Genomic DNA, 25,780 nt, shown 5'->3' on the forward strand with positions numbered 1-25,780 from the left:
ATACTTTATCTCCATGTTGTAGAATAAAATTTAAGTATTCCTAGTAGATTTTTTTAGAAGTCTGAGAAGACAACAACTCAAGACAAAATTTTCAAAACGACTTATCTGCTTTTGTAAACAAAGATTCAAACGACGATTTGACGAATCTGATAGCTCTCCCACGCAAACCAACACCATCAACAGGTAGTGGAAACCTTCACCTACCTATTGGTGGTGTTGATTGCATGGGAAAGCTATCAGATTCGTCGAATCGTCGTTTGAATATTTTTCAATCGACTTATCAAAAGCAGATAAGTCGTTTGTACTTGTACTAATCGATTTTAGCCACTTAGAAATTTAGTTCGATTTAGCTGAAAATTTTATGAACATCATGCGGAAGCGATTTCGAGCTGACGCGTTGAATCGCAGATATTTTTTCGAAAAAGCTTTGAAATCTAAAACCGAAGAACACACCCTATGACTAAGGAAAAACACGAAACATATACTGGAACAACTTTTGCAGCATATAATTGCTGATAATGATATGACCTCATATAAACATAGAATTGTTGAAGATTCTGAGCAAGTTTGCCGTCAATGCCCAAAAGCATCATCTTCTCCAGACTAGCTTAATAGTCGTATGGCTTTCGCTTCTGCCTCATACGCAGGAGGTTGTGGATTCAATCCCAGGCTGGTCCCATGTCCAAAAGCATAATCTCCTTTGTACCAGAGATCTGGAGATTTCATCTTTATTTTGCTGAATCTACCTCTTGTCCAAGCATAAGATCTGCAGTGTGCAGATGAGATTTTCTCGTAGAGGCCCCACATACGCTCCGTCTGTGGGCAAGTTGTACTGTCCAACAACAGTCGTACAACTTGCCCACAGACGGTCCGGCTTTACCCCGATGAAACCAAATTTCCTAGGGCCGGAGTCAAAATTGTACAACATATTGGAACGTATACGGGCCCAATGTCACCTTCTGAAATTATGACGTATTCCTAATTGATACAGAACTCAAAGTGATATTGGAAACATGTCGCTCTGCACAAGCATCTGCGTTCTCAAAAACACTATTGTTTTATTCCGACTCTACCTAAACGCTTCACAATTGCATCGCACAAGTCATGCAACTCTACTTATGTATGATTTCATTTCGTATCAATATGTGGATATAGGGAAATGAAAACGATTTTGGTTTGTTTATTGGAAGAGGACATTTCCTTTATCAATTTTGGAAACAAAGTTTCATTAAGAGAACGAAGAGCAGTTATCCTATACGTGTAATTGTGTTTCGGACGTAGTACCACTTTCGCGCTGATATTATCGCCTGTTTGTCCCTAAATTGTGTTGTTTAAATGTATTATCTTGTACGAATCGTGAAAATTTCCTTTTAATTCGCCGTTTTGCTTGCCAATCTAATATAATTTCACCGTGAAACCTGAGGAAAGACGATAAAGTTTGCCCAGTTACCCAACCTTTGTTGCCTCAACAGCCATTGCACAATGGTCGGAACCCGTGATTTGATGAACTTAATTGTTTTGTGCCCAAACGGCTGATGTGATCTAAATAGTGTCTTCAGAGAAAAAAATCACAAAAATATTGCCCATATTTGAGTGGATTTTATTTTTCAATAGTACCTACTATTGAAAAAGTTGAAAATCTAACTTTTTTTACGAACGTGATAAAAAAAAGTTTCTCCGGCAAAGTTGTAGATCTAGCAAAAATATGACATTTTGCTATAGAAACTTTTTTCCTACGATGAATACTTTTGGAGATATGAGCGTTTTTTATGGAAACTACCTTAAATTTAGAATTTTTGGTATAACTTTTTTTCTAAACAAAACTCAGATTTGTAATGTTCTACAAAAATGTGAGCACTAAAAAACTACGCGTTTTGATAAATATAAAACTTTGCTACGACAACTATTTCAAAAGTTATGAAACTTTTAAAGTCAATTTCACACTGATTTCGATTGCGTATAGGGGAGAAGGTGGCAAACCGAATCACAATGTCAAGTACTCTTCTGAAAGTTCAGACTTCATACTATAAAGTAGTGAAAGTTTCGTGAGTGCCAATTCATAAATGAAGAATTGGCGTGATTCAAAAATATGGAGTTTTCTTTAGAAAAATACACTATTTTTCAATAAGATGCGTATAAGGGAGAGGGTGGCACACCGGGACACAATGTCAGGCACATTTTAGAAAGTTTTTACTTTATGGTTTGAAGGTGGGATGGTTCAGTGAGTGCCAATTCACACACAAACCACTAGGGTCGGCTTCGACAGTACCTGAGAGAAGCTCTCGAAACGCATAAAATTAAATAATTACTGTCGTCAGACAACAATTAAATTTAAAACAAGAAAATAACAATCAAAGTGTGCGCCACCTGAAAGGCCAAATTTTGTCTGCGTTGTTATGTTGCCTTAGAGAATTGGCTTGGACTGTCAGCTAGATCTCGGCTCAGCGGGCGGGGGCATGGACCCGGGCTCCCACAAATATTATGTATCAAAACTAACTTTTTTTGTACATTTTGGAGCCCCCACAAGTTGTCGGCCCCGGGGCCTCCTTCCGGCTAAATCCGGCCCTGGAAGATGGGATGTTGTTGATCTCCCATTCCAGGCATTGACTAGAAAATCAATGATATCGATATTATTTTCCCAAGAAAGTTGAAGCGCCATCTGTCTTCCAATGGACAATTTAATAAGTGTGGCTTAAAAATATATAAATATTTAACATAATTATTCACTTAATTAGCACCCACGAAATAGCTATCACTACTGCAGCACTGCAGCACAAGCTATCACATAACTATTCGACAATGTTTGCCATCTCTCTCCCTGTCTTCTTCTGTGACATCCGCCACTACACATAACTACTTATTCAATGTTTATGAGGTAATTTCATGTTTACCAATTTCCAGGATTCTATACCAATCTACTATTTATGCATTTGTATATCCAAGAAACTAGCTTAATAGTACTCTTATGCCATAAGAAAATTTATTTGACCAGACCGACAAATGAACCCAGCCATATCGACATTGCAGGCAAACATCTAACCGCTATAGGTCGAGAAAGGTCATAACTTCTTCGATATACGCATATACGCATATACGTATATGAAATTAACGAAGCAGATGTGCTTGTTCTGCGTCTCGAATGACCCGAGAATTGTCGATTTCGACACAACTCACGTAAAACGACAGTGTATTTCAGATGGGAGGTATCGACAATTGTCACTTCATTCGAAACGCTTCACCTCATACGAGATGCAGAATAAGCACAAGTTGTCAAAGGTGAGACACTGTTGTTACAATTCCAGTTTTCTATGTGTAAATTGGCACTCACCAAACCTTCACACCTATAAACCATAGAATTAAAACTTTCTAAAATGTGCCTAATATTGTGTTCCGGTGTGCCTCCCTCTCCCCTATACGCCTCTTATTGAAAAATAGTGTATTTTTCTAAAGAAAACTCCATACTTTTGAATTACGTCAATTCTTCGTTTATGAAATGGCACTCACGAAACTTTCACTACTTTATAGTATAAAGTCTGAACTTTCAGAAGAGTACTTGACATTGTGATTCGGTTTGCCACCTTCTCCCCTATACGCAATCGAAATCAGTGTGAAATTGACTTTAAAAGTTTCATAACTTTTGAAATAGTTGTCGTAGCAAAGTTTTATATTTATCAAAACGCGTAGTTTTTTAGTGCTCACATTTTTGTAGAACATCACAAATCTGAGTTTTGTTTAGAAAAAAAGTTATACCAAAAATTCTAAATTTAAGGGAGTTTCCATAAAAAACGCTCATATCTCCAAAAGTATTCATTGTAGGAAAAAAGTTTTTATGGCAAAATGTCATATTTTTGCTAGATCTACAACTTTGCCGAAGAAACTTTTTTTTTATCACGTTCGTGAAAAAAGTTAGATTTTCAACTTTTTCAATAGTAGGTGTAGATAAAAAGACATAATAAAATAAATTTAAATTACAAATGAATGAAAGCTTTTGCAATTCAATGAAAATGAAAATCCAGATGAAAGCATCTCTATGTAATATTCCCTGATTGATTTAACGGTTGTCATGCTATTATTGGCATTCGCAGGAGTGCCACAACACAGCATTCTTTAAAAGAGGCGGAGCCTGTTGTGCTCGCTTTCCAATTATAAAACACGCGGTAGTACCGTACTGAGACTCATTCATTCATCGGACGTCGTGACGAACGGGTCGAGCAACAGTGGGTCGAGGTTTCCCCACCCAGCAGCAACATCGTCGAGCCCTCCCCTCCCCCGGCGAGCAAGGGTATATAACCAGTGGTGCTTCCGCACCACGGGTCATTCGCATACCAGACGTCGTGACGAACGGGTCGAGCAACAGTGGGTCGAGGTCGCGTCACCCAGCGGCAACATCGTCGAGCCCTCCCCTCCCCCGGCGAGCAAGGGTATATAACCAGTGGTGCTTCCGCACCACGGGTCATTCGCGTACCAGACGTCGTGACGAACGGGTCGAGCAACAGTGGGTCGAGGTTTCCCACCCAGCAGCAACATCGTCGATCCCTCCCTCCCCGGCGAGCAAGGGTATATAACCAGTGGTGCTTCCGCACCACGGGTCATTCGCATACCAGACGTCTTGTCGAGCGGGTCGAGCAACAGTGGGTCGAGGTTTCCCACCCAGCAGCAACATCGTCGAGCCCTCCCCTCCCCCGGCGAGCAAGGGTATATAACCAGTGGTGCTTCCGCACCACGGGTCATTCGCATACCGGACGTGGTGACGGGCGGGTCGAGGCAAATCCCATTCGTCGTACGCCTAACTTAGGTAAGGCATAGTTCTACCCTGAACTATTACACAGGAAAAGAAAAGAGCACATGGAGTTAATCCGAATAATTTTCTTAAATAACATTAGGATCCATTTCCTTTTCCGAAATGGATTCTAATGTTAGCAACATCTTATACTGTTTGGAAAAGTTTTCCAAATAGTACAAGAGTTAATTAAATAATTTTTCAAGCCATTATGGAGGATAAGCAGCAGCGGAGCACTTTACCGCCACGACCACTGTTGGCTGCAGAGCCAACGGGAAATTTCGACAATGGCGCATCCGGTAGCAGAACTTCGGTACCTCCCAAGCAGTAAGTATCATTGTAAAGCGTCAGATAAGAGCAACGGAACTGTAGTCGAGGCAGTATCCGTTATAGATGAGGAGCTCTGGTAGTCGAGACAGAGTGTCCATGCCTTCAATGTACTATGACAGTACTCTGATAGTCGAGACAGAGTAACTCAAATTTTATTCTCTTTCCTTTCGACAGGAAATCCAAAGGCAAAGTAACAAAGAAAATGCTTATGGAGCAGCTTGAAGCCCTTAAGTCCGAATTGGCTATTGTAAGATCCGAAAAGGAAGCGGATCAGTTACAACAACTGCGGCATACGATTCAGTCGACTTCAGATCCAGTGAAGTGTTCGAGTCCAATCAACCGGTACTATCAGAAAACGCATCGATATTGGCCACAATGAACAATATGTCCCTAGGGTCATTACACATCCCTGAATGCAGCCCATCGGAAGGTGAATCCGATATTGATAAAAAGCATACGAACATTGGAAAGAGGTGTTGGTTGCATCGTTCAATCTTGTTCGCGCTCAAGACGAGCGTGCAAAGATGGATATCTTTCGGATTAAGGCTGGCCCAAAGTTACTGGAAATAATGCAAGGAACATCGTCCGTCCCGGAAATGCCAAATGAATGTACACACCCATTTTCCAATGCAATCGCCCGTTTGGATCAATATTTTGGATCTAGAACGTACATTATCGGACAACGGGGGAAACTAATGAACATGGTGCAACGTGACGGAGAATCCAACCTTGCTTTTGTTAGACGCGTTGCTGCAGCGGCCAAACTTTGCGGCTATAAATGTGATGAGGAAATGGAAGCTGTAGTACGTACAATAGTGAAGGGTACTGCCGACAGTCGAGTCCGTGTACTAGCCCATAGAAACTGGGTCAACCAGGGGGACTTAAACAGCTTGATCGAAATGGTGCGAGATCGTGAGATGGAACTGTTCAACGAGCAAGAATACCAAAAGCATAACCGTCAGAATAATTCGGTTATTGCTACCGTAACACAATCCACATATACACGACCGGCGTCTCGTCGTGGACCGGGTCGTGGTGCCGGACCGAGATACAGAGGGAATCAACGAGGAAGAGGAACTTATCGGCGAGAGCGGGCTAGCATCGAAGGTTCTTCACGCGGCTCGTGTTGGAGATGTGCAAGCATATACCACGAGGCCTCTAATTGTCCAAATTTGGACAAGGTGTGCCACAATTGCAAGCGTCGTGGGCATCTAGCTCGCACTTGCGCAACACAACCGCAGGTAGGAGCAGGTCAGAAGCGTCAGTTGAACGAACCAGCTGATGAAGAATCAAAGCCGAAAATAGCAGCAATCACCCAAAACGGTGAAGAAGATGAGAAAAGGTACATGATAGTGACGTGGAATAATGAATATACCAGTTTGAGCTATCTTATTGAACGTTCGAATGTAATTTGGATTTTTTTGTTATTCGATGTGAAACAGAAACTGGTTTAAATAAATAATTCTTGAATTTTTCTAGAAGAAGTTATATTTTGTCTCTTAATAAACTCTTAGAGAAATCGAAACAAATCCGAGCAGCACAAATCAAGCAGATTGGTTTCACCAGCTCACATGTAAATTGGGTTACACATAAGTCACAGAAACCCCTATGTGGCAAGGGTGTTGCTTGGAAGTGTCGTATTTAGAACAAAACGGCTTGCGATGCGTGAAACGGAGCGGCAATTTCTCATAAACTTTCAAATCTAATAATTGCGTTGCAACACAAAGCGTCGCATGCACCGTATTATGTAATCGCGCCCAGTATGAGTGGGTGCATTGCCGTTAATAATCAGAAACGAATTTCTTGCCGTTTCATGTAAGCAAAGTATGGAACTTGACTAAAATATCCAAAATACTGTCGAACAATTGGGAATATGATAGCTCTTGGTATAAGCAAATGAAATGCGTTTGTAACACTGTATAAATTCTAGGAGCTCGTGAAATCGATAGATAACCCAAAACCTGAAGATAAACCTGATAGGAAAATATGCTCATTGCCAGCATATGATATCCCTGCAGAAGAAGACGCCTATGTAGTCGGGCGTGTGGCTAAAACACGTGTGATATTTTTCGTGGACTCTGGTGCACAAGTTAACACAATCACCAAGAAAACACTGGATAAAATACTTCGCGATCAATCTAAAGCCAAAGAAATCTATGATCTGTGTTACAAATCGGACAAAACACTTCGTGCTTACGCTTCGCACGGAGAAATCAATGTAATCGCAACGTTCTCTGCAAAACTATACGTTTCCAATGATAGACCAGTTTACTTGGAAAAGTTCTATGTTATTGAAGAAATGAGATCATTACTGAGTTTCAGCACGGCAGCTCGATATAGCTTGTTGGACATTGGATTAAGAGTGCCTGTTGGAACTTACGATAATCATTGGAAGAGCGAATTAGTTACGGTAAACAACGTTTCCAAAAAAGGTGCAGAATTCCCAAAATTCAACGTTCCTCCGGTATTGTTACACTATAACAAAGACATGCCCCCAGCGCGGAATGTGTATACGCATATACCACCAGGATTCAAAAGACTTGTACAACTCAAACTTGACGAACTGTTGACTTCCGGAATAATTGAGCCAGTGTCGGAAAAAATGGATCGTTCATTCTGTTCCTCATTACTAGTTGTGCCAAAAGGTAAAGAGGACATTCGATTGGTTGTGGACTTGAGAGGCCCGAACAAATGTATATACCGAACACCATTCAAGATGCCTACGTTCGAATCAATATTATTGGAACTTCATGGAGCCCGGTGGTTTTCAACCATCGACCTAAAGAATGCATTTTTTCATATTGAACTGGACGAACGCTGCCGACACTTGACGAATTTCTTTACCGGTGATGCTCTATATAGATGTCGACGTCTTCCGTTTGGACTCTGTAATGCGCCAGACATTTTCCAAGAAGTAATGCAGGCAGTTATTCTATCAGGTTGTAATGGTACGGTCAACTATTTGGACGATGTGCTTGTTTTCGGATCAACTAAAGAAGAGCATGATGCAAATCTCAAAGAAGTCATGAAACGCTTCGAAGATCATAACGTCCAGATCAATGAGAGTAAATGTTTGCTCAACCAGCAAGAGGTCCCCTTTCTGGGATTTGAACTGTCTGCTAATGGATGGAGCGTAGAAGAAGAAAAAATCCGAGCAATTAGAAATTTTCGCAAGCCTAAGAATCAGGATGAAGTAAAAAGTTTCCTTGGGTTGATAAATTACATTGATCGGTTCATTCCACATAGAGCAGATCGAACATGGCGTTTAAGGAGCTAGCACGAGCAGATAATTTTTATTGGTCTGAGGATTTAGATAAAGAATTCGAATATCTCACCTGTGTTGCTTGGACTAAAATAAAGACTTTGGGTTATTACAGCCAGACGCACAGAACAGAACTCTACGTGGATGCCTCTCCACACGGTCTAGGGGCTGTACTGGTCCAATTCAACGAGGATTCCGATCCGAGAGTCATAGCATGTGCTTCCAAGGCTTTGTCTGTTGCGGAACAGAAATATCCGCACACCCAAAAAGAGGCATTGGCCATGGTTTGGGGAGTCGAAAAGTTTTCGAACTATCTTTGTGCACAACATTCACAATCCGGACCGATGCAAAATCAAATGAATTTATCTTTGGAGGCATGCACCGAATAGGAAAAAGGGCCATAAGTCGCGCAGAGGCATGGGCCCTCAGATTGCAGCCATACAATTTTACCGTTGAGAGTATCCCCGGAGAGACGAATATCGCAGATGCGCTTTCGAGACTGGTCATCGAGACACGACCTCCCCAATCCTTTGATGATTCATCGGAAGGACACCTGCTGTTCGTGTTGGATACAGGAAATATGGAAATTAATTGGAATCAAATTGAAACAGAAGCAGAATCAGACAGAGAGCAAATTAATATTCGTGAATCTTTGATATCTAAAGAATGGACTGGAGAGTTGCGAGCATATGAATGTCAAGCCAAGCATTTGCGGACTCTAGGCGCTTTGATCTTCAAAGAAGATCGCGTAATTCTTCCATCCAATTTAAGATCAAAAGCGATTGAATTGGCACATCAAGGCCATATGGGAGCAGCTTCGATGAAACGTATTCTACGAAACCATTTCTGGTGGCCCGGAATGAGCAAAGACGTGCAGAAGCATATAGAGGCATGTGAAACCTGCCTTAGATTATCAAAGAAAAACGCACCACTTCCACTCACTAGTAGGGAACTGCCACAAGGACCGTGGGAAATCTTGCAAATTGATTTTTTCACTGATAAAGATTTCGGATTCGGAGAATTTCTGGTAGTAGTTGATACTTATTCGAGATTTATCCACGTTATCGAGATGAAAAACATGGATGCAGAATCTACAAATGTTGCTTTAACAAAGATATTCGAAGTATGGGGTTACCCTATGGCAATCCAGAGCGATAACGGTCCACCTTTTCAGAGTGAGAAATTCATTGCAACTTGGGAGAATCGAGGAGTAAAATCCGTAAGTCGATTCCACTAAGCGCTCAATCTAATGGTTCGGTAGAGAGACAAAATACTGGTATTAAAAAGACCTTAGCAGCAGCCCGTTTGGACAATGTAAATTGGAGGAAAGCATTAGAACAATACGTTCACACACACAACAAAGTTAGGCCCTTATCTCGGTTAGGAGTAACTCCGTTTGAATTGTTAGTGGGCTGGAAATTCCGTGGAACTTTTCCATGTCTATGGGATACGCACTCCCCAGAAACATTAGATCGCGCCGACATTCAACAGAAAGATGCTGAGTCAAAGCTTCAGAGCAAGAAATACGCTGACGAACGCAGGGGAGCTAAGTTCTCCGATATTCAGGTAGGCGACACTGTATTAATAGCGCACCAGAAGAAACAGAAATCGGATCCAACATTCTCGTCTGAACGATTCACCATTATTGCAAGAGATGGGGCAAAGGTCGTACTTCGTAGCGCGCACCGTCCAATACTCGCGCAATGCTCAAGATGTAAAGAAAGTACCTAATTGTATTGAAAGTTCTGAAGAAAGTTCATTCGCGGATCAAGAGATTGAAAAGCTACATAACACAGACCCAAGTCAAGATGTACTTATTCCAACGCCTGAATCTCATGAAAAGGAAAGCGCTGAAGAATATATTAACCTACGCCCAACTCGACAAACCAAATTGCCAAACAGATTCAAGGATATGGTGCTTTATAACATATTTGAATAGGTAAATAGATGTAAAGCATGCACTTACAGTTCGTTGGTTGGTAACAATAACATACATTTGAATCTCCTTAGATACAACCTTCTTGAGACGACGACGACATGACACTCGAACCAGTACGCACAATGAAGAAATCGAATTGAATAGTAAGAAACATGTAACGTGTTTAAGGTACACAAAAAAAAAAAAAAAAGAATTATTTTTTATTGTTTTTCCCAGGCACAGTAACTTCAACTGGATTTGCTACACGAGACCGGAACAAAGCGCTCACAACGAGAACAAGAGAAAAAAATATATATATATATATTTATAATATATGGTAGAAATAATCTTAATAAAATGGATAAACAAAATCTAATAACACAATAATAAATATACAATATACAGTAACGTAATTAAGACATAATTTAAGAAGCAAGAGTAGAGGAGAAGAGTATTGTAGATAAAAAGACATAATAAAATAAATTTAAATTACAAATGAATGAAAGCTTTTGCAATTCAATGAAAATGAAAATCCAGATGAAAGCATCTCTATGTAATATTCCCTGATTGATTTAACGGTTGTCATGCTATTATTGGCATTCGCAGGAGTGCCACAACACAGCATTCTTTAAAAGAGGCGGAGCCTGTTGTGCTCGCTTTCCAATTATAAAACACGCGGTAGTACCGTACTGAGACTCATTCATTCATCGGACGTCGTGACGAACGGGTCGAGCAACAGTGGGTCGAGGTTTCCCCACCCAGCAGCAACATCGTCGAGCCCTCCCCCGGCGAGCAAGGGTATATAACCAGGGGTGCTTCCGCACCACGGGTCATTCGCATACCAGACGTCGTGACGAACGGGTCGAGCAACAGTGGGTCGAGGTTTCCCCACCCAGCAGCAACATCGTCGAGCCCTCCCTCCCCGGCGAGCAAGGGTATATAACCAGTGGTGCTTCCGCACCACGGGTCATTCGCATACCGGACGTGGTGACGGGCGGGTCGAGGCAAATCCCATTCGTCGTACGCCTAATCTTAGGTAAGGCATAGTTCTACCCTGAACTATTACACAGGAAAAGAAAAGAGCACATGGAGTTAATCCGAATAATTTTCTTAAATAACATTAGGATCCATTTCCTTTTCCGAAATGGATTCTAATGTTAGCAACATCTTATACTGTTTGGAAAAGTTTTCCAAATAGTACAAGAGTTAATTAAATAATTTTTCAAGCCATTATGGAGGATAAGCAGCAGCGGAGCACTTTACCGCCACGACCACTGTTGGCTGCAGAGCCAACGGGAAATTTCGACAGTAGGTACTATTGAAAAATAAAATCCACTCAAATATGGGCAATATTTTTGTGATTTTTTTCTCTGAAGACACTATTTAGATCACATCAGCCGTTTGGGCACAAAACAATTAAGTTCATCAAATCACGGGTTCCGACCATTGTGCATTGGAGTCACCGTTTTTTGTGATATGGAGTGCAACAAATGCTTACACACCATTGACCGTAAAACTGATCGCTACATGATCTGCGAAGGAAGGTGTGCTAAACGCTACCACGCTGCATGTGTAGGTTTGGCCGAAAGCACTGTTTGTGCGCTGTTTACCAAAAATATTTTATGGATATGCTATGCTTGTTTAGCCGACTATTGCTTGACCCGTGACGCCGAAAGTCCTTTGGAAGCCACAATCGATGATAATTCAATGTCTCCCGAAAATTCAATCGAATCGGAAATTGCCTGCCTAAAATCTAAAATTGAGGAAATCACCGAAACACTAGCCGCTATGGTACCATATCAAAGGCATTTCGTTGATAAACAGCATTCTACCCCCATATCACCATCATCTAGCTATCATCTAATGAATGGGACAAAAATCAGCTCCCTACGAAGAGGGATAAATTAGTAGAAACATAATAAATCAGTACCTTAGGTTTAGTTATTAGGACCAACATTTATATCAAATAATAAACCCGTAAAAACATTTCCCGGGAAATTCGGGAAACTACTGTTCATATCCCGGGAATCGGGAATCCCGGGAAATTCTAAAAAACGAACCCACCGCAGGAAGAAGAAAGATTATGAAGAACAAGTGATTAGCGAGGCGCAAAATGGAGCAGAACGATATGCGGAGGTTTTATGAGTCTGTCAATGCCGTGCGGATAAAGACAGCGCCATCTTCCGACATGTGCAAGGACCAACAAGGGAATATTCTGTCAGATAAAACCGAAGTGACTGCCAGGTGAAAGCAACACTTCGAGACTTTGTTGAATAGTGGAAGTGGCGGTGCAACGGTGAACAGAATAAAAATTAGCGACGATGGACAAGCTGTGGAGTCGCCTAAACTAGATGAGGTTAAATAAGCTGTCAAAGAGCTGAAAAACAGTAAGGCTGCGGGGAAGGACTAGCTCCCGGCTGAACTTCTCAAACATGGCAGTGAGCAGCTTTATGAAGTTCTGCACCATATTATGTCGAAAATATGGCAAGACGAGGAAATGCCTGCTAGCTGGTTGGATGGCCTCATTTGCCCTCTCGTTAAGAAAGTGCACAGACTGGAGTGCGCCAATTACCGAGAAACAACCCTCCTTAATTCGACGTACAAAATTATGTCCCGTATTATGTTCAACATATTGAAACCGCTTGAAGAGTCCTTGGTCAGCGAATACCAAGCAGGTTTTTGTAAGGGCCGATCAACGACGGATCAAATGTTTACGCTGAGACAAATCCTTGATAAATTCCGGGAGTACAACAGACGATGTGTCTGCTTGGAACGTTGGACGGATCGAAATCAAGTGAAATGGTTGCGGATGAAATATCGACGTCATTTGTTACCTTAGATGGATTAAAGCAGGCTGATGGACTCTCGCATCTACTGATCAATATAGCGCTCGAGGAAGCGATTAGGAGAGCTGGTGTGCAAAAAAGCGGTACCATTATCACAAGATCGCATATGCTCCTGGGATTTGCGGACGGATATCGATATTATCGGGATTGATCGCCGTGCCGTGGAAGAGGCTTTTGTGCCTTTAAAGAGGGAGACAGCAAGGATTAGACTCAAGATCAATACCAGCAAAACGAAGTACATGGTCGCTGGCAATCAACGTGGGTTCATTAGTGGTAGTGGTAGCGAAATGGTGCTGGATGGTGAAAAATTTGAAGTGATAGAAGATTTTATTGCAGCTGCAAACAGGGCTGCAAACGAAAACAAAACTCGCGCTGTATACTACTCTGATTCTTCCGGTGGCTTTATACGGCCATGAAACATGGACGATAAAGGAGGCTGATCGGAGAGCTTCCGGAGTGTTTGAGCGTAAGGTGCTGCGAACAATACTCGGCGGTAAACAGGAGAACGGTACATGACGGCGTCGCATGAATCACGAATTGTACCAGGTGTGTAAAGGGCTGGATATTATTAAGCTTATACAACACGGCAGACTACGGTGAGCTGATCACGTTGTTCGTATGCCGGAAGAACGTCAAGTGAAGGTAATATTTAATAGAGAACCCGATGTTTTTTTTACAGTTGAAGAGGACCTGAGGGCGCTCAATGTTCAGGGCGACTGGAAGCGATTGGCCCAGGATCGAGTCCAGTGGAGAAGGATACTCCATTCGGCGTAGGTTCATCGAAGAGCTGTAGCCCATCAAGTATCAAGATTCAAGTATCTTTATGCTTGCAATTTAGATGACGGCGGATGGTAATTGCTTATACTCATATTTACATACAAAGGGATCACGCAACGGACTTTCGAAACAAAAACGACTTCAGCAGGAAATCATAATTCAATTTAGGTCCACGGTGAGTGCAAAGTACACTCCCGAATCTAAGATAGAGATTGTGTTGGAAAAACATTACTTTTGAATAACATTTACCCACCGAGAAACGGACGTTACACGCAACGCACTCTATGCTCTCCGTTAAAAAAAATGAGTTTATTTTTACCTTTCTTGTATAACAACACTCTATTAAAATTTCGTCACTTTAATTCTAAATCTGACATGTAATTTACCCAAGTTAGTGCTATCATCGAATGCTCGAAGCAGATTTTAATGAGTTAAAGTTCAATGGTGTTTGTCTGTTTGTCTGTAATGAAACCCTATTTTTCGCTAACAGCAACACAAATTCCCCATTCCTAGGCTAGGAGTAATCTTGTTAGAGTTCGAAAGACATACACATGTGCTCAAGTACACAAATATCGTCGTGCACATGAGAGGCACATTTCCAGATTGCGAAAAAGTTCCACAGTTATTCTCGACTGCGGAACAAACCGGCGTTGTCAGCAAGAATGGGATCCGTAGATGGAAATGAGAAAACTTTTCGTTTATATTGACGTCTTGATGTCGAGATCGTCGAATTCGGCTGAAGTTTTACTCGTTGCTTTTTCCGAACAGGTAGTACTTGGGGTATGTGATGTAGATTTTATATCAGCGTTATCAACTAATCGACGTTATCACTCGAAATAAAAAATTGGTAAATAGTTATGCTAAAACCCAACAGTTTATAGACCATTTGTTTTTTTTTTGCGGTTGTGATCAGTAGTAGAGTCAGCTGCTAGCTTTATAACATTATCAATATCAATCCGCATGCAAAAAGTCTAGAAGAAGAAGAGGTATGGATCATCGGGCATATCATAGTTATTTTTTGGAATAGACCAGTAGCCGTACATATTTGGCTATTTATCGATGGCATTTCCAACTGGCATAGTAACTATTGCGTATTAAAGGAGCGGAGCGTTTTGATATGAAAAAATATTTTAGACTCTTTTTAATGGAATGTATCCAACCATCCAAGACGAGTTTAGTACTATCCATTTATTTCCACTACGTTTTGTTATCTATGCAGATACGTATTTCGACCACAACTGTGTGGTCGTCTTCAGTGTCTCGTTTTTGACTCGACTGTCAAGTCTTAGACGGTTGAAGAAAATGTTGTCATAATTGGAATTCTTTGAATATCATTTCTGAAGCAAAACATATTTTTTAATATCGCATGCCCTCACATGGCGTTGGTACATATGCATATCCTGAATAGCGAAAAATGTTGACGAAACTGAGCCGGTGGAAACGGTTAATTAGAAAGAGAAATCTCGAGAAACTTGAACTACGCATGAACAACGAACAATGCCTCATGCTTATACTGGGAAAATGAGCAATCGCAAGGAAATTGGCTACAATTGTTGCAATTGAATTAGAAAATACGGTGCGTAATGCGTAAATAGTAATTGCTTGGGGCTCTGCAAAACCAAGCCAATTTGGTAGTACCAAATGTTGTGCTTGTTTTTAGCAATTTCAATAAATAACAAATTGTACTGAATGTTTCTCAACTCAGTTGTTGGGTCATGGTATTAAACAATTGAACATAAAAAAGGGCCCTGCTTAGCCGTGCGGTAAGATGCGCGGCTATACAAAGCAAGACCATGCTGAGGGTGGCTGGGTTTGATTCCCGGTGCCGGTCTAGACAATTTTCGGGTTGGAAATTGTCTCGACTACCTTGGGCATAAAAGTACCATCGTGTTAGCCTCATGATATACGAATGCAGAAATGGTAACTTGGCTTAGAAACCTCGCAGTTAATAACTGTGGAAGTAGTGCTAATTGAAAACTAAAGTGTGAGGTGGCAATGTCCCATTGGAAGATGTAATGCCAATGAAGAAGAAGACATAAAAAATATTGAGTATGGTAACGGGAGGTAATGCTAGCCTTGGGTGAGCTAACGTGTCAACAAATAACAAATATTCAAGAAGATTACTGGTACGGAATCTTGATAGACCTTTTTTACGAAGTTGTATATCCGTCGATTGGAGTATTCTTTAATCTCGTTAGTGAAAATGCAAGCACGTATGTTGCGGACCATTCTCCAGAATTCTAAAATTGTGGTTTCTCGTGAAAGTCCATCGACAAAAAGTCGCCAGTAGCTACTACGTACTTTAGCTTTAAGACTAATTTTGAGCTTTCTCTCCAGTTTCACGCATGGACGTCGCCAGGATTTCGAGTAGGGGGGCAACTTTTTTATGGCTTCTGAATCGTAGTTTTATAAAAACACATGAATTGTACTGGATGGATTTAAAAATGCATGATTTATTGCTCATCAGATATTTTTAAATAAAGTGAGAAAACTATTAACGAAATAAGTGTTTAGAAATAATATAAAATCGGCTATAACAATTATTATAAAAATGCTGCATTCCTCCACAAGTTTTAAAAAACTAGAATCATAATCTAAATTTCTAAACAAATCCTCTCTAAAATAATATTTATTATAAAATTAGCATTAGCATTGAGCAATTCGCAAAAATTCGTAGGTGGTACAAGCTAAGACTATTGTATGAGAGTAGCATCACTTTCATCCGTTACCGCAGATATTGATTTGGGACTAATCATTATCTCTTAGATGGAAGCAATGCACCCTCCAATAGTCAAGATCTGTCCTGGCCACGTCCTTGCGAATGCTGAGGAAGGGGAAGGATGGTTTGTTGGACACCTACTTAAGTTTTGGTAGAAAGTGAAACACAGAAAGAACTAAGATAGAAATACAAAGTAGGAAAGTGACGAGCCTGGAATTGAACCCACGACCTCCTGCTTATAAGGTAGAAGCGGTAGCCACTAGACCACCGAGCCCGACTTTGAAATAATATTTATTATAAAATAGGCAGAAAAAAAACAATATGCAAGCTTTCTCCAGGAAATCCTTCGACATTGGCTGCAGGCATTCTATCAGTAATTCTATCAGGGATTATTTAGGAATGCCTTCAGCAACTTCTTCGGCAACGTTTTCAGGAATTCCACCATCAATTTCGCCGAGAATTGCCAGTAAATATTCCTGAAATATTTACTATAAATTTCGAAAAAAAATTTATAGAAATTTCAAAAAATTTCTCCGGAAATTCCACTGAAAATTAATACAGGAATTATACCGAAAATTAAATCAACAATGGAATTTTCGGAGGAATTCCTAGATACACTCCCAAAGAAATCCTGAAAGAATTCCGTTGGAAACTTCAAGATTTCCACTGGGAGATCCTCCAAGAGTTTCTCCGAAAATTCCTCCGGGAGTTCCTCCAGGATTTCCTCCGAGAATCATTCCGGATGTTCTATCGGCAGTTCCTACGGGGGTTCCTCTGAAAATTCTTCCGGCAATTCATTAAGGTTTTCTTTCTGGAATTCATTTAGGCTTCTTCAGGAATTTATAATGAAATTCTTTTAGAAGCTCCTCCGAGATTTTCTCTGGGACCCCATACCCCTACAAAGGTTTCAGCTATACGAGATTTGTCAATAAGATGAATTCTCCAAGATTTTGACCGAAAATTCTTCTGATAGTTTTACTCCAGAGGTTCATTTGAAAATTCTCCAGGGAGTTTCTTCAGAAATTCCTCCGGAAGTTCCTTCAAGAATTCCTCCGAGACTTCCTCCGGGAATCCCACTGGCAATTCATCCGGGAAATCCTCCGGGAGTTTCACCAGTAGCTCTTCCAGGAAATCATTCAGGCTTTCTTCAGAAATTTAGCTGGATATTCCTCCCGAAGTTCTTCCGATAGTTTCTCTGGAAGTTCTCCCGGGAGGTTCTCTATGAATTTTTCTAGGAATTCTTCTAGGAGTTCCTCCTGAAATTGCTGCGGGAGTTTTTACGGGAGCTCCTCCGGCAGTTCCTTCGGGAATTCCTCCGGGAGATCCACCAGCAGTTTCCCCGAGAATTCCTCCGGGAGTTTCACCGGCAGTTTCTCCAGGGGGTTCCTCTGAGAAGGAACTCCCAGAGTAATTTCCGAAGGAAGCCCCGAAGGAATTTCTGGAGGAATTTTCGGAGAAATTATCCGAGGAATTCTCGGAGGAACTGCCGGTGGAACTTCTAGAGGAATTTCTTGAAGAACTACCCGAGTAGACGAAAATAGCTCAATAATATCAAATGATGATAAGATAGCAAAATGAGATATGGACATGATTGATATAAGAGATAAAAGATCAGACGATAATATCAATATTTTGCACTAAAATATCATGAGAAAATCATATTATGATATTTGTAGTAAGTGATCAATATCATATGCCATTAGTTTGTTCTTATCCATAGCATATCTTGACATTTAAATGATATTTCGGTGCAAATTTTTTATATTGTTGCCTGTTCTTTTATCTCTTATATCAATCAAGTCCATATCATGTTTTATTATTCTGTTCATGGTCTCTGCCCGGGTACAGATAGAATTTCCGGAGGAAATCATGAGGAACTCTCGTAAGAACTTCTAGATGAACTCCCAAATAAACTTCCGCAAGAATTCCAGGAGGAACTCCTGGAAGAATTCTTAAAAGACCTCCCGGGGGAATTCCCGAAGGTATTCCCAGAGAAATTTTCCGAGGATCTTCTGGAGGAATTTGTAGATAAATTCCTAAAGAAAGTTTAAAATAATTCCTGAAAGAAAGCCTGAATGAATTACTGGAGGAACTGATGGAACTCCCGGAGGAATTTTTAGAGTAACAGCCGGTGGAATACCCGGAGTTGAATTTCTAGAGGAACTTCCAAAATCCCATTTCCTGTTAAATTCCTGCCAAATATTCTCCAGGAATTCTCTGTGCAGTTCCTGGAGAGATTCCTGGAGGAACTCTTGGAAAAACTCTTAGAGGGGCTTCCGGAGAAACCTCCACAAGCAAGCATTTCCGGAGGAATTCAACAAGGAAGTCCTGAAATAATTCTTGGCGAAGTTCCTGATGGAATTTCCGGAGAAATATCTTAAGGAATTTCCGGAAAATACCAGGAGGACTTAATGCAGAAATTCTCAGATGAAATCCTGAAAGTATTCCCTGAAGAAATTACCGGATGAATTCCCAGGGGTTTGTTCTTCAGGTACTTCTCCAGGAATTCCTTCAGGAATTTCTGCGGGAAATTTTCCGCGGAATTGTACTAGAATTCTTGGAATTCTTGGAAGTACCTAGAAGAACTTTTGGAAGGTATCCTGGAGGATCTCCGGAAAGAAATCTAGGACAACTCCGCGGAAAATCTCCCGGAGAAATTCCTGAAGGAATTCCCGGAAAAACACCTGGAAGAATTTCCTGGGAAATACTTGAACGAGTTCCTGGAGGAATTCCGAAAGAAATTTCTAAAAGAATTCTTGAAGGATATTCTGAAGTAATTGCGGAAAGAATTCCAGAATGAAATCCTAGAGGATTTCGCTATTGAATTTATGGAGGTATTCCCAGAAAAATTCCTGGAAGTTATCCTGGAGGAATCAAAGAAAGAAATCCTGGAGGAATTCCCGGAGAAGTTCCTAGAAGTATTTCCGAAGAAATTTCTTATAGATTTGCAAGTGAAATTATGGAGCGAAATCAGAGGACTTCCGTCATAAATTTCTGATGAAACTTGTGATGTAATTTTGGGAGGGAAATCCGTATGCATTCTTGAAGGAACTCTCGAATGCATTCCTGAAGGAAATGCCGGATATTTCTCTGGAAGAATAGACGAAGAAATTTCTAGAAGTAAAACTTAAAGAGAAGGAAAGAAATCTTCAAGGAATTTCTTCATGAATTTCCTAAAAAAATTAGTGAGGGGTTTCTAGATAAGGAGGAATTACAATTACATGAGAATGGTTTTCGAACGAGTTTCAGAGGAATTTTTCGATAAATTTCAGGAGGAATTTAGAAGTTCCCAGGGGAGCTTCTATAAGGATTTCAAGGAGAATTCTTGAGCCCGAAATGATTCGAGTTGTTTTGAATTTTCATATATTACGGACCCTGGATACCCAAATAAATTTTTAGGAATCTTTTGAATTTCAACCACCTTTTTGATGAAAGATGTACTTGGGACGCGTCATTTTTAAACTTCTACTTTAAACTAACTTCGAATCAATACTCATCCACAGATGAATAAAATTTATGTAGGTTTATTCAATACCAATTTTCCCGCTGATGCAATTTTTTGCCAGCCATTGCATTGTTCCTTTTCCTTATGATGTCGAATAGTAGGTCCATAGTGGAATATGGATATACAACTCACATATATTCGCCCCGAATAACACTTTGCAATGCTCGTACCTCCGATGAGAGTATTCATTCACCTTAGTCATCATGCTGGAACTGAAACTGCTTGCATTTGCAGCTTCGCATCCCGACGATTGACAACGAGAGACGATGGTTATGCCGGTAGGCAAAGTCAACAAAGAAGTTTTCCGATTCAGTTGAGTAGTTTTGATTGGCAGACGGATGGATGCTGTCGATGTGCAACTTCTCTTCTGTGCGGTACTAAGCCAGTATGCACTTTTATATTCAGTTAACAGCTTCGCTATGCAGCATATGAATAGAGCAAATCTAGGAACTTTTTTCAAATAGGCGTAACTGTGTTTGACCTTGAAATTTGAAATGGCGAATACTTTCTCAATTTAGCATATTTCGTTCAGCTAACGGTACTATCAGATAGATCGGAATCTATTCCTTCTGTTAGGCACATAAGTTCACCAAAACAGTTTAATTTATGAGCACAGTCGCCGTTCCAAAAATCAAGCTTAGAATCATGTACGCCCATTTGAAAAAAGTTCCTAGAAATACAATTTCTATTGGTTTATATGAAGAGTAGCAGGAAGCTGAAAAGAACCACTTCAACAGTTTGGTTACGTTCATTTCAATGGTCTCATCTATTAGTCGTGATAATTAAAACAATGACTGCCTATCAGCACTTCGAGTAGTTGAAACTGAATAGGAAATTGCATTCATGTGTGTCAGCTGCAGGTAAAATTATTGATGAGGGAAGATCCATAAAGTACGTCACGCAAAAATTGGCTATTTTCAACCCCCCCTCCCCCCTTCGTCACACTTTTTGTATTAAACCTCTAAAATTTTTGTATGAGTCGTCACGCTGTTCGGAACCCCCCCTCCCCCCTAGGAGCGTGACGTACTTTGTGGATGGCCCCTGAGTAGTTTGTGAAACTTTTCACCGAGTAATCCGAATCACTTGAAAGTTTGATTCCAGTTAGTACAATATGAACAACTGTTAATTAAAATCAAACCCAATCACTATCGCTGTATCAATTTTAAAATGTAGGTTTTACCTAATAATCAAAACAATCTGTGTTGCTGATTGGGAAGAAAGTTTCCCGGCCAACAACCACCAACTAAGGTTTAAGAGCAAAAAGCCACACACATTTGTCATTTAAAAAAATACAACAGATGTTATTGCATCGAGCATTACCAAAGCAACAAACAGATTTAAATTGAAACAGTTATTCGTTTTTTATTTATTATTATTGTTAACCTGTTTGTATGGTTTGTATACATTTTTACCAGGAGAAGGAAGCAATTATTTTGCAGTTACAAGACTCAAAAGCGTATAATGGTATAACCAACGGGCAACGTAAGCACCATTCTCAAAGATAAAGCAACACAGTAGACACTCAAACGAAACCAAGAAAGAGTTCCGGTATTCAAGGTAGCACAAACTATATGCCACAAGCTTCTTCCCTTCTAGACAATCATTTCATCCCTAAAATACCGACAAGCCCCTTTGTTTTGAAGACGTTCTCATCTTCCACCGGCTTTATTGTGGGAAAGTTTTCATTCAACATCATACTGGCCACTGCACCGGCATTGGGGTTAGAGGCCAGCGACGGGTCGGATCATAAATAGAAGATATTACCAGCATCATGATAAAACCTTACTTAGACCATGGAGACCATTTTCTTCGCTTAGTTTCCGTTCGCCAAGAGTGATGACATCCTTAGAAAATAATATTAGTTTTCCAACGGAGGAGCTTTTCTGTTGGGCAGGTCAAGATTATTTGCACTGGTATTGACACAAGGTGGAATAAGGGCACTTTTATGGAATGAATTTTACTTGGTTAAGCCTGGTATGGCGTGTACGTTACCACCCAACTTGTTCTGGACCAACCCATCCCGGTTCACTTTTGCTTCAAAATTATTTGGTTGTATAATAAACTTGGTTTTACTTTTTACTTTTGCCTCATTGGCCCTAAATGTCCCAATGAAGCCTGTCGTATTTTATACGGGTCACAAAAATGTCTTCTTCGTACGAATAAACAGCTTTCCCGTTTGTACGCATCTTCTCAAGCTTCAAAACCTAGAAAGCTATCCGATCTGCCTCTTTAATCATCGAGTTCTCCGAAAGCTCCAACCGGCTCTGAAGCAAACACCATTTCTACAGGGTTGCTGTCCGGTATTTTTGCGACATACCGTGCCCATCGTATCCTTCCAGCTTTTGCCACCTTTGTTTACCTTTGAGTTGGGTGAGCTTGAGGTTCATCCTTCGCCACTACACACTGCCTTGGTCTTACCAATGAGCCAATCGAGGAATATTGAAGCGTTATGGTCATTCAGTCAAAAGATATGGGCTGGCTAAGTAAAAAAAACTTGTAAAAATAAAACAAATCATTCCCAACTTTAATTTGTATGTTATGAAGCCAATTTACCTCCAAATATGAGGCTACCGTATACCATTTCAAAGCTTTAAACCTAAGCTTTTTGATATTTTGGTTATATATCATTATATCAATGTCCCCACCTAATGTCCCCAAATGTTCCCTCATCTGTAACTGGGGGAATGAAATATGTCCCTAGTACCACCTTATAGTGAGTTATTTGCCTGCGCATATTTGCGCTTCTACGAGAACGCTGCAATCAAAATTTTCTTGAAAATTGTGGTTTTTATTCTCTATATCTTCTTCTTCTTCTTCTTCTTCTTCTTCTTCTTATTGGCATTACATCCCCACACTGGGACAGAGCCGCCTCGCAGCTTAGTGTTCATTAAGCACTTCCACAGTTATTAACTGCGAGGTTTCTAAGCCAGGTTACCATTTTTGCATTCGTATATATATCATGAGGCTAACACGATAATACTTTTATGCCCAGGGAAGTCGAGACAATTTCCAATCCGAAAATTGTCTAGACCGGCACCGGGAATCGAACCCAGCCACCCTCAGCATGGTCTTGCTTTGTAGCCGCGCGTCTTACCGCACGGCTAAGGAGGGCCCCGCAATTATTCTCTATATGTACCTTGTAACGAGCATGTCGTTTCATGTTTTATTGTTCAATATATGTTACTCGTAATATTCGTGATTAGGATTTAATAAATCAATTTGATAATTTGCCAAATATGTTGAACCAGCCTAGAGCACAAATTCAAAATTCACTACATTAGCGTTCATTCTGTTCATGAGCGGCACTCTCAAGAAGCGCAAAACAAAATTAATTGTGTGAGTTCCTACTGACGTTGTGAGCGGCCGTGGGAATTGATTGCCCAAATGGATCAAATCTGCCGGGTGGCTTGTAGCACATGCTATCGCCCGCGTGCATCGACCCGTTGAGAATCCTTTCAGGTTGCAATGACCTTTGGCGTTTTCTTTCCACCCAAGATTTTGGGGCCGAACAGCGAGATGGATGATTGAAGCTGTTCGTGGAAAGAGATGCAAACATGCGCGAATATGATTATTTAGAGCGCGAGAGTAATTTTCGGAATCACGAAATTAACTTCGTGATGTCCGGTGATGCAATTTGCAATTTGGCGGTTAATCTGAGGATTCCCAAGTTGATCAAGTTCACTTCGAACTGATCCGTGGAAGAGGCAGGAGTGGCCCAAAGTTCTCGCGCCGTGGTGTCTTGTATAAGGTGACATGAAAGATAGTCAATTAGTGAATCTTAACTAAAACCAGAATTCCTTTCCCCTAGTTTGTAGAACAAGTCATTGTGTGTGCGATTGTTGATAGGCGGTGTGTTATCGTGTGTGGCTTCGTGCAATTAAAGGTAATTCGTGCTAATTTGTGCTATTTGTATTGTGAAATTAACACGTGATACGTGTAACCAACTATTTGAAGGTTTTTTTGCCAAGCCGTTCAACCGTCCGTGGCACCACAACCGGACTCCCAGTGGCCATTTCTGACCCCACCATCAGGCTCAGAAGTTCTCCCGGGGCACGCCGGAAGAGGGACGCTTCCGTTTTCTACGCTCCCTAGGCAGGACGAATCAGCAAGCGCAATCGCATTTCCGTTCCCCTAGTGACGACTAGGGAAACCTCGACGCACGTGTCGCGTCGCGCGCAAAGAAAGTAAGTTATTCCGATGAACGAGTAAACCGACCGCCAAGCAGCAGCAGAAAGGCAATCCGCCTACCCCCGGCGGCAACAGAGCTTCATCGCCGAACGAGAGAGCCGCAGGGAATTCACCGCCACCCCCTTTCCGTTCATCCGGCGGCGTCATCGTCACCATGTAAAGGTCTGTGAGTACCCACCACCTATTATATTCATGCGCATGACGACAAGTTAATTCACGCCGCAACATAGCTTCCGTTGCGTGGCGTGCACGGCCGTTTTTATAAGACCGTGAATTGAACATTCCGTGAATCGAAAACCCGTTGCGTTCGCAGGGCGAACGAGAGATTCAATAGCACGTTGTTCGTAAAGCACACCTAAGCCAAGCACACACACGATAGGTAGACAGGGACCATAGCATGGGAAAGGTTGAGTGAGAATAGGAAGAGAAGAGCGAAGAGAAATGAACACTGATGTAGAAAGATAGATGTAAGAAATAAAGCTCAATGTGACTGGATAAAAGCTCATTTGTTCCGTGCGTATACAGAAACATTTCAGTCGTAGAGTATGAGAAATGAGGAAGCGGACAGATAGATTCCTGCAATAAATGTTGGTCCCAATTAAGTGAAATGAGTTGAGTGTTTTTCATGTCACACGTGTCCCGTTTGTAGTTTTTTGTTGTAGAAATTGTTTTACTGGGGAGGTTGGCTCCGAAACCAACCGGGCAACTTTTTAATCGGATACGGGTCGGTTCGATTGGGAATTTCGGGATACTTGCCGGTGATGATAAAACCCCCTTTATATAATTCCTCACTGGCCGTTAATTGCAATCGTGTTCTAGGTAATTGTATTCACAAAACGCATTAGTAGCGTTTCTTTTTGCGGACAGTTTCAGTCAGCCATCTAACTTCCCGGACCAAATTTAAAAACTGAGCCTTCTTCCCCTGAAAGGTCTCAACGGTCGGGCAACCCAAATATTGGTGGATGGTCTCCCTCGGGAGTGGCGCTTAAGCCATCTCACTTTTAAGCCGGGAAGGTCAGTAAGGCTGACGGTTATAACTGGCGCCCAACGAAATAAAGGCTTTTTATGGTTCTTTCTTTAAATATATTTTTTTCTATAGTAGGAACATTTAGTTGAAATTTGAAAGTATTGTCTTGTATATTTATTGCACGTTTTTTCATTGTTAAATTATTTATTTATTTTTGTTGATAATCTGTTGCTCATTACATTATTTTCTCGTTGTTATCGTATTTCTATTGTATTATACATTTATATTATTCATTTCTAATTTATTATTATTTATTTTGTACTTCGTGAAATCTAACTTAATTCTAGTAAAATTCATTGGTACACGCTTGTAGTTGAATATTTCATTGCTCACTATTACGAGTTACATAAAAAATTGATCAATCGCTCAAAATGTTTCGCATATTCCCTCGTGCAGAGGATCTCAATCAAGAGGAGATCGATTTCGAA

At 40.8% G+C, this 25,780-nt stretch overlaps 2 long non-coding RNA genes across 2 annotated transcripts; both read left to right on the forward strand.

The window, feature by feature from the left end:
• The first annotated feature begins 9,644 nt into the window (after nt 1-9,644).
• On the forward strand, nt 9,645-11,065 carry LOC134227215 (uncharacterized). The gene is made up of 3 exons (XR_009983628.1): nt 9,645-10,311; nt 10,383-10,454; nt 10,528-11,065. It is a non-coding gene; the product is annotated as an uncharacterized LOC134227215 (long non-coding RNA).
• A 12,769-nt stretch (nt 11,066-23,834) lies between these two features.
• Nucleotides 23,835-25,302, forward strand: LOC134227217 (uncharacterized). The gene is made up of 3 exons (XR_009983629.1): nt 23,835-23,885; nt 23,946-24,020; nt 24,092-25,302. It is a non-coding gene; the product is annotated as an uncharacterized LOC134227217 (long non-coding RNA).
• The last annotated feature ends 478 nt before the right edge of the window (nt 25,303-25,780 follow it).

The sequence above is a fragment of the Armigeres subalbatus genome, chromosome 3 (assembly GCF_024139115.2).
Source record: "Armigeres subalbatus isolate Guangzhou_Male chromosome 3, GZ_Asu_2, whole genome shotgun sequence".
NCBI lineage: Eukaryota > Metazoa > Arthropoda > Insecta > Diptera > Culicidae > Armigeres > Armigeres subalbatus.